Source organism: Condylura cristata, unplaced genomic scaffold (genome assembly GCF_000260355.1).
Source record: "Condylura cristata isolate star-nosed mole 26May11 unplaced genomic scaffold, ConCri1.0 scaffold00055, whole genome shotgun sequence".
In the NCBI taxonomy this organism is placed as follows: domain Eukaryota; kingdom Metazoa; phylum Chordata; class Mammalia; order Eulipotyphla; family Talpidae; genus Condylura; species Condylura cristata.
The window spans coordinates 619373-629127 of record NW_004567156.1 but is presented as its reverse complement, the minus strand read 5'-3'; positions in this window follow the sequence as shown (position 1 = coordinate 629127).

The following is a 9755-nucleotide window of genomic DNA, read 5'->3' as shown; positions in this document are numbered from 1 at the left end:
AGCTGGGTCCCCAGGGCAGAAGCTGCACAGATGGGGTGTCCTCTGTGTGTGGGGGGGGGCATTCCTTTGTGGAATTATCATCCAGCATTAAGTTAATGATGTCTGTGGTGTGACAGGCTGATCTGTCAGGAGCAGCGGTTCTCTGCAGTGGCCCCCCAACACCCCCTCTGCTCTGTGCCCCTGGGTACCCCTGTAGCAGGTGGCCCCCAGCTTTGTCCTTCTCCATAGTGTTTAATAACTGTGCTAGTCACTTCACCCCACTTCCACTCTCTGGTCTGTAACCCCCCATCCTGAATTGTCTACTCTTGGCCCCCATCAAGGAGTCTGCTGCTCAGGTTACTATCCCTCAATTTAATGGGTTTTTTTTCCCTTTGAGAGGGCCTGTGTTGGGGGAGCAGACACAGGGGTGCAAGGCCACTGTCCAGTCAGCACGTCAGTGCTCATCACACGCACCTGACTGCCCACAGGTGTGTGAACCTCCAGCACCAGGCTGAAGCAGGTTTCCCAGCCTTCTCCCTGCAAATCTGCTTTCTGCTCCGTTTCTTTAGTGTCCATTGCCTTCCGCAATGAGTCATTATGGGCAGCTCACACTTGCAGGTGTCCAGCTATAAATGGCATGCAGGGTGTTGTGCAAGTATAAGTGTCAAATTAGCTGGGTGACTGGCTGGGCATGTGGTCAGTCTTTTTCAGCTTTCATAGAAACTGTCAACTGTCTTCCCCAGTGACTGGGCCATTTGTGTTCCTGCCATGGTGAGGAGGCGCCTGTTGGCCATCCCTGGGTGGCCGCATGTGCTGCGTGGTGTTGGAGTTTTAACCTCTTCCCAAGTGTGATGGCGTCACTGTGGTTCTTAATTCTCTTTCCCTGGTGACCTGTGACACCTAGTCACACTCTTACTCGCTGTCTGTGTCTCTTCTGGGTTAAGTGTCTGTTACAGTCTTCTGTCCTCATTTTTACAGAGATATTGGTTTACTGCACTGTTTTTGTCTCTTTTTAACTGGTTATTTCTTTCTGATACTGAGTTTTTTTTTTTTAGAAGATTTATTTATTTATTCATACAGACTTGGGTATAGGCCAGAGTGCAGGGGTGGTGAGAGGATTCACCAGAGACAGAGTGGGGAGCAGAACAGGCAGATCATGAAGTACACTGCTGAGGGGAGCAGTGGGCGGGTCAGGAGATGTCTGCCGCGCCATGTGGGTCACCTCATGGGTTGGGATCGAGCTCATTCTGAAGTGGCTTTAGCTTCTTAGTGCTGTATTTCAACATGCTTGCCACCAGGGAGGACCCTGATATTGAGTCTTAAGAGCCATTTTGTAAATTCTAGATATAGTCCTTTATCAGATGCATGATTTGCAGTGTTTCCCCCACTCTGTGTACAAACACCATTGTCAAGACAGAAGCAACCAGCGGAATCATGTCAGACTAAAAAGCATCTCACAGTGAAGGAAGCTGTCAATAACATAAAGACAGTGCAGAGTGGGAGAAAATATTTGCACACCCCTATCCAACAAGGGGTTAATATCCAAGGTCTGCAAAGAACTCCAAAATAAAACATACCCGATCAAAACAGGAGCTAAATAGGCACTTTCCTAAACCAGGCAGACAGATGCCAATAGGGATGTGGGTGAGTGTTTATCCTCATGTGGGTCAGGGAAAGGCCAATTAAATCCCAATGAGCCCCCTCAACCTGTGGAGCTCTGTGCACGGTGGGTGAGGGTGGAGGTGCTCCTGTTAGCCGGCAGAGGAGGGGTCCCCAGAGCCTCAGACCTGATCAAGCTAAGTGGGTGCTGTCATCAGTTGTAGAAAGACAGAACACACTACAGTGTGTAAGGCTTTAATGGAAAAGAATGATAATACAATCAGTGTGCAACAGAGAAAGAGAAGAGAAAGAACACAGTTAAACAATTGGCACATGCAGCACCCAGTTCCGGTCCCCGCGTGGGTAAATGTCCAGCCAGACAGGTTGGCCCAAAGCAGACCACTGAGGCCCAAAAGCCTGCCGCAGCCTCAGCACCTCTGTGGGCTCACAGGGGAGGGGCAGGGGGCCAGGCCAGTCGGGGAGGAAAAGAGCAAAATCAAAACCAAGATAAAGGCCGCATTATCAGCGCCCCCACCCGGGATCTCTCTCCCACGTCCGTGTCTCTTTCAAGTGTCTTTCCTGTCCCCCAAGTCCCTGGTGCCCGTCAGAGCCCAGAAGCAGCGCGGTTTCGCACTCTCATGTCCCTCTGCTCCGGGCGCCTCCTTCAGTCTTCTTTTCCCATCTTGGTGCTTCTGCCGCCTCTTTAACTCCTCACCCCTGGTGGCTCCACCCTCCTAGGGTGGGACAGGAAAACTGGCTTCTTCCTTTTCTATGGCTATTACACAATGAAGATTCCTCAGAATGTTCAAAATAGATCTGCCACATGGCCAAGCATTCTACCCCTTGGTATTTATCCTAAAGAGATAGAAACAGTAATCCCAATGGACATGGTCCCTGCAGCTCTGTGCAATAACCAGCCATGGAGACACCTAAGTGCCCAGCACCAGATGTGTGACAACCAACACAAGGCAAACACTTGATGGAATACTATACAGCTGTGAAGAAGATAAAACCTAGACTTTGAAAAACATGGATAGATGTAGATGGGAATATGCTAAGTGAAAGAAGTTTGAATGAGAAAGTCAAACACTGGATGATTTCATTCATGTATGGAAATAAAGAAGCAAAGCAGGGACAGATGAAACTAAACCAAAGCTCTACAAAGATGAATGTAAATTGAATCTATAAGTGGGGGAGGGTGAGAGCATGAAACAATTAGGGAAGAGGGACTAATGGAGTATGGTAGAGGACAATGGGTGCCCTTAGGAGGGTGTGATGGGGTGACAAACATCTGAAGAGGGGTGACCCTGTGCCTTTGACACATGCAGTGTGTAAACTGACATTGCCTCAATAGAAATAATACAGTAATGAGTGGAAAAGGAAATCAAGAGATAAATTGTCTCCTCCACCCATCACTGACTTCAGGACTTGCCTTGGTCTCCTCACTGTCACGGAGGGTGAGGGGCTGGTTGACCATAAAGTCAGAGGCGGGAGGTGCAGGGACTCCTGGGTCTGCTCAGACCTGAGTAGAGAAACTGCAGACAGGCTGTCTCTGAGGGGAGCCAGGGACAGAGGGTCAGGTAAACCCCAGTGTGAGGGAGGGTCTGGGTCCCCAAAGGGAGGAGAGATTATGTGTGTATGTGTGTGTGTGTGTGTATTTATGTGAAAGGCAGGCACACAACCTAGACAGCCCCCACATAAATTAATTCAAATTTGCAAAACAACTAATAATGTCAGTACAATACCTCAGTGGCAAAAGTCCCACCAAGAAGCTGTTCTTGAGCAGGACTTGAGAGAGAAGCAGCTCTGAGGCAGGAGGAAGTTTAGGGATAGTCACGGTTGGGCTTAGCTGTAGGGAGAGGGCAGGAACCCCTGGAGGCCCCTGCTAGGATGTGGTGGCACCTCACCCCTGACAGCTCCCCCTCTCCCAGCCCCAATGTTCATTTCAAGTTTATGCCCTTTAGTGTCTCTACAAAGCCCATGAGCTAGAGTTAGGCAGCTCCACCCTGACACCCCCTCAATGTCCAGGAGTGGTTACTTCCTCCATGGGTGATATCTACTCTCCAGAGCAGAGCTGAGGGTGTCCCTCAGGTTGGAAGGGGGGAGCCGGTGCCCTGCTAGCCTGGCCCAGGGTCAGGAGGAACTCAGGTCACCCCAGTCACTGAACTGAGCCTTTGTCTAAGGCCCAGGGAGGAAGAAGAGATGGAGCAGGGTCCCCCTCAGCTCCCGGGGAAGGGGTAAGTTCAGAGTGGAGAAATTATTTTTCTCATTTTCTCATCATCAAGCTCCACTGGACACACCTAGGGTGACATGGGAGGGTCCTCAGTGCCGGGTGCCCACTCCCTGCCCAGGCGGCCCTGTATTGTTAAATCTGATCAGAAAATCCCCCTTGATGTTGATTTTGATGGGGGAAGAGGGGAGAAGGGAGGTGATGACAGAGGTTGGGCCCCAAAACTTCTATAGAAATGACTCATTTTTGGTCTCTGATCAAACACAATAAGGTGACTTTTTACATACTAGCCCTTGACATATCTGAAATCTGTGTCATAAGCAGCCGAATCCCAACAAAATACATGGGTGTTTGGGGTGTGTTGGTGGAAACGTCCTCACCCACCACCACCAGAAACAAGAGCCCTACAGAGCTGCTCCTTGTGTGACTGCGTTAATTTCTTAACTCCATGACCTATATTTGGGGTGACCCTCTCCAGGCATTGGGGTGCAGAGTGAGCAGCTCCGGGATTCTGTGTTTCTGGGACTCAGAGTCCAGCTGGAGATGGACCTGTGGGGCACAGAGTGAAGCCCTGACCCAACAGGGAACAAACAGCCCCTGGGCCCTGGTCTTTCTGTGCTCCAGACCCAGACCTGGAGTCCAGGGGGAGAACCCGGCACAGGAAGTGGGTTAGGAGGGCGGAGCAGGGTTTGTGTATTTCTGAGGACCAGGAGGATGTGGTTTACAACAATCTCTTACTCAGAGATCGTTGGTACACAAATGTTCCCCGTCTTCTCCATCATTCATCTGTGAGCTACCAACTCACACCTGTGGGAATGGCCCATATAACTGACAGAAACACCACATGTGGTGGGTGCGGTGGACCAGGACCCTTTTACCCTACTGTGGGCTGGCCAGTCAGTTCTAGAAACAATCCCAGGTCTTCCCTCTCCCCCATCCTATTCCCACAGTGTGTCAGGGAGGAGGGTCTGCTCATCAGAGGCCCCTGATGAGGGGGAGGGTCTCTAAGGCTTGGGGACCCTCTGACCCTGAGAGGGGGTGTTTAGGCGGTCGGTGAATTACTGATCTTTCTCTCCCCCAGGTGGAAGGGGTGCAATTTCCAGTCCCAGAGCTGTGTCCTCAATATGCTCAATGACTTACAGCCCCTCATTTGACTTATGATAAGCCTGACCTTAGATTAATTATAACACTTAGGGTGTTGTAAGGTTGCATTATTGAGAGCAGAGTTGGGAGTCAAACTCAGTTTCCTTCATTTGAGTTCATGCTCTTTGCTGCATCATGTTCTACAACTTTTCCATGTGATCTGACAGAAACAACCAAATCTGGTCAAGTGTAGGAGCTTATTGAAAAACGATTTTCCATAATAATTTCAGCTAAAGGCAGGTCACTCCAGGCAGGTCCTGCCCCTTCTCCTTTGTTAAGTGAGTCTCCCTCTGTCCTGACCAACCCTCCCTCACTTCTCCCAGAGGCTCCTCCCTTGACCGGTAGCAACACCAGGAGTATCTGGGAGCAGTTTCAGCAGCAGGAACGAGCAGCAGACCCTGAGATGAAGCCCCTGGGGAGCTAAAGAGCGTGAGTCATCCCTGGGCCCTATCCTGAGGGGCTTCTCCTCCCCCTGAGTGATCGACCCTGGGGAGCTGGTCTCTGGTGAAGCCTTTCACCACCCCTTGCACCTCTGGTTTATACCCCAGTTCTGTATGCATAAATAAATAAAACTTTAAATTCCCTCCTGTTAAAAGAACAAAGAAATACTTGAAAAAAAAAAAAAAGAAAAGAAAAACAGGTCTAGGCCATTTCTAATTATAGTAAGTGAGATCAAGGTCAAACTAGAAGAGCCAATAAAAGAAAACTTAAAGGAGAAAATTTGAGTTTTATGCAGATTATAAGTCTTCAGAATGAGTGACTCCTTCCTGTGCCCAAGGACGTGTGTTACTGTTGCAACACACCCTTCCCCTTAACATTACAATTTACTGGACACTGATGCCGAAAATGCCTCCATCGTCCTCAGTCAATCAAAGGAAACAGTTTGAGGAGAAGACAATGAGTTTGATTTGTCGACAAACTGAGAGCAGCCCACCCGTGTCTGAAAGACCCTGTCCTGCCTTGTGCAGAGGCAGGTGTTTATACCAAGGAGAACAAATGGGGGGATGGGCAGGGCCTGACAAAGAGACAGGGAGGGGGGTGCACGCCTCCTTGTGAGGCAGCATGTGAGACAGCAAGAGGCCTCTGCCTTGCGAACCCCTGGTGTTTAACTGCCATATGGTCTTCTTAGGACTGTTCTTTTTTTTCCCTTGAATACAAATAGACAAACATGTTAAACAAAATTGTTAAACAAAAACAGACACTAACCAAAACAGAGAGACATTCCCTATGGACTAGGAGACAACTTTTGCACACAATACCACCGATTAGGGACTGGTGACAAAAACCAACAAGAGCTTACACAACTAAAAAACAAACAGTGCAATCAAAAAATGTGCAGAAGAGCTAAAAAGACACTTCTTCAAAGACGAAATGCAAAGGCCTATAAGTCTATGGGAAAATGTAAAACATCACTGTAATCAGGGAAGTGCAAATCAAAACCACAGAGAGAGCCTCACACCAGAACGCAGAGACTGTCTAGACTTTAGCTCACCACTCCACGGCTCCTTTCAGCTTTGACCGTACTCCTGGTGAGGTAGATAAGCAGGAGCACCCTCGGGTGTCAAGGGCTGCCTCTAATTACAGTGAGCCGGGGACGTCCTCGGTGTGGTGGTGGCTGAGCACAGTCAGTGGGTCCCTGGGGAGGCTCTGCGCTTCCCAGACACAGGTGGGCCTGTCCCTCAGGACCTGGGACAGATCAAGAGTCACAGATTATTGAAGCAAAGCCATGACCACGCGTCAGTGAAGGTCTGGGGGCCCTGGATGGGAGGATCAGGGAAGCAGAGGAGGGTCTCCTCAAGCCCTGGAAGCACAAAGTAAACTCATTTGTTTTTCTAGACCACACCAAGACCGCAGAGGAATTGTGGAAGGACCCTTCCTGCACAGTTACAGGAGTGTGTTTGTTTTCATTTGAGTCACAAAGAGCTGCAACCACATTTACACCAGTGTCAGTGGGGATTCAGTGGGTATTAATACTGAACTCTGCTGAGGCCCACGAAGACAAACGGCCCTCAGACAAGGGGACACAGTCTCAGCACTTCTCATGGTCATTTCAGCTGAAGTGTAGGACATGGTTTGACTGCCCCACCACTTTACAGAGTTATGTAGTTTGCATGCTGTTCTGTGAAATGATTTTTACTTTCATGTCTTTAACAATCTAAGATAAGTTGATGGTTGATTTGAAGTAAAGGACACAGAGCTGGTGGAGACTAGGCTGTGGGGCAATGGAACCTTCCAGAAGTGGGCGGCTGTGGTGGTGCCTTCTGGAGAGGAGCAGAGATACACATGCCATGTGCAGCATGAGGGGCTGCCGGAGCCCCGAGTCCTGAGATGGGGTGAGGAGGGGATGCGGGCACAGAGGCTTTTCTCAGGGGGGTCAGGGGCCCTTTTGGGGACTTTCACAAGGTCAGGATGAGGCCTGGGGCTCAGGGTCCCACCTTCCCTTCCCTCCCAGAGCCCCCTCCTGAGCCCTCCATCCTCACCATGGGCCTCATTGCTGGCCTGGTTCTCCTTGGAGCTGTGCTCACTGGGGCTGTGTTAATTGCAGCTATGATTGGAAGAAGCACTCAGGTAGGAAGGGGAATGGGGGATCCTGTCCCAGGTAGAGCTTGCCCTGCCTGGTTAGTGGGAAATATAACCCTTACACATGTGTTACCAAGTCTGGAGCTGATTGCTGACCCTCACTCTTTTGTAAAGTGCTTATGAAAATGAATCATCAAATGTCCACCTTGTCATTCTGGCAATGGGGATCTGTTTCCCAGAAAATTCCTAGAGGAAGGACCCCACTAAGGAAAGACTCCAGTTTCCTTTCATATCCATTCTTCCTACATACCAGTCCTGACATGTGTCATCAGTCACAGTTTTAGAAATTTCCTTGTGGACCAGACTTGGGGATTCCTTTAGGACTTCATGGCCTGACTCACTCTGGTCCCACAGGGGGACAAGGAGAAAGCTATGCTTACCTGTAGTAAATATTGATCAGGGGTCTCTTCAAAGGAGAAAGGTCTACTTATTTATTTATGCATATAGAACTGGGGTAAAGACCAGGCATGCAAAGAGTGAGAGGATTCACCTGATACACAATGGGGAGCAGAACAAGCAGACTGACGGAAATACACTTCAGAGCAAAGAAGAAGGCAAGACAGTGGGGTCTGCTCTATCATGTGGGGGAGGGCTCAAACTTGCCTCAGTGCCTGCTGATAGTTTAATAGTGCTGCGATTTAACCCGCTGTGCCACCAGGGGGAGCCCGAGGAAGGAATTTTGAATGAGCTTTCAATTCTTCCTACAATGTAAAATACTGTCCACAGTTTAGAGAATAGGTGCAGGTCTGAATGGTGAGCTGAGTCATTAATAAGTGACCTTAACACGAGAAAATCACCATCATGAATGGAATTGTGCCGATAATGACCAACATGTTCAAAACTGTGTAAACCAGCTGGTGTAATGGAAAGATGAGAGGGTAGAAGTGACAAGGTAGAGTCTGAAGAAGCCCCACAGGGGGAGGAACATGGCTTGCATATGGTTCAGGAATCTTCCAGAGAGGATGATGCTAATACACAAGTCAATGGTGATATTAGTGAAACATGTCATGAAAATGAGAAAATGGTCTCTCCTCTCTGCCCCAGCCCCTACACAGGCCTCAGGGACTCTCCTTTAGGGGCTGAGAGATACATCAGGGCCCTGGTCACTGTCGCTGCCTGAAAGAGAACAACACAGACCCTGGTTAGAGCCATGACAGAGGAGACCACAGGAGGGACTGATGGGGTGACTCCCCCAGGGGCTCCATCTGCATTGCCCCACATATGGGCATCCTTGGTATTCAGTCTAGGAAAATTGAAGCTGAGATCTATTAGAAATGCAGTGATGGTGGCAACTGGACAGACAAGTCTGAATATAGATGAACTATCTGAGTTAAGTAGATCTGGGGTGATGTGATGTAAAGATATTTGAAGCCTTGAACATGGAAGGGTCCCCAGGAGTGATGACTGAGGAAGAGAAAAGTTGGGCACCAGCTGTATGTGCTCTTGAGTTCATTGCAAAAATACTTACAATGGGGGCCCTCCCTGGTGGCGCAGCGGGTTAAAGCACTGCACTGAGAAGCTAAAGCAACTTCTGCATGAGTTCGATTCCCACCTGCCCCAGAGGTGACCACATGGCATGGCAGACCTCTCCTGACCCGCCCGCTGCTCCCCTCAGCAGTGTACTTTGTTGATCTGCCTGTTCTGCTCCCCACTCTGTCTCTGGTAAAGCCTGTCACCACCACTGAAGCCTGTCACCACCACTGAGCCTCTGGCCTGTACCCCAGTTATGTATGTACAAATAAATAAATCTTTTAAAAAAAATACTTACAATGGCCAAATGATGGAATCAACAAATGTGTCTAAAATAGGTGAGTGGATCAAGAGTATGTGGTATAATATACACAATGGAATACTACTCAGCGGTGAAAAATGATGAAATCTTGGATTTATAAAAGCATGGCTAGAAATAGAAGAAAGCAGAGTCAGCAGAATCAGAAGGAGAACAACAAATGCCAGATGATTTCATTGACATGTGTGACATAAAGAAACAGCACAAAGGAGGAGCTAAAAACAAACAGAACTCTTGGAGTCTGGCTGCAAAACTGAGGCGACCAGAGTTGGGGGCAGTGAGTGTGGAAAGCAAAAGTGGCTAGAGGGTCCAAACCACTTGTGTTGAAGACTGGGTACCTTGAGGGTGTGAGGGGTGAGGTAACACCAGAGGAGCTGTTTAGCTGTACCTCTGTGTCATGAACAGTGTGTAAATGGATCTTACCTTAAAAAAAAA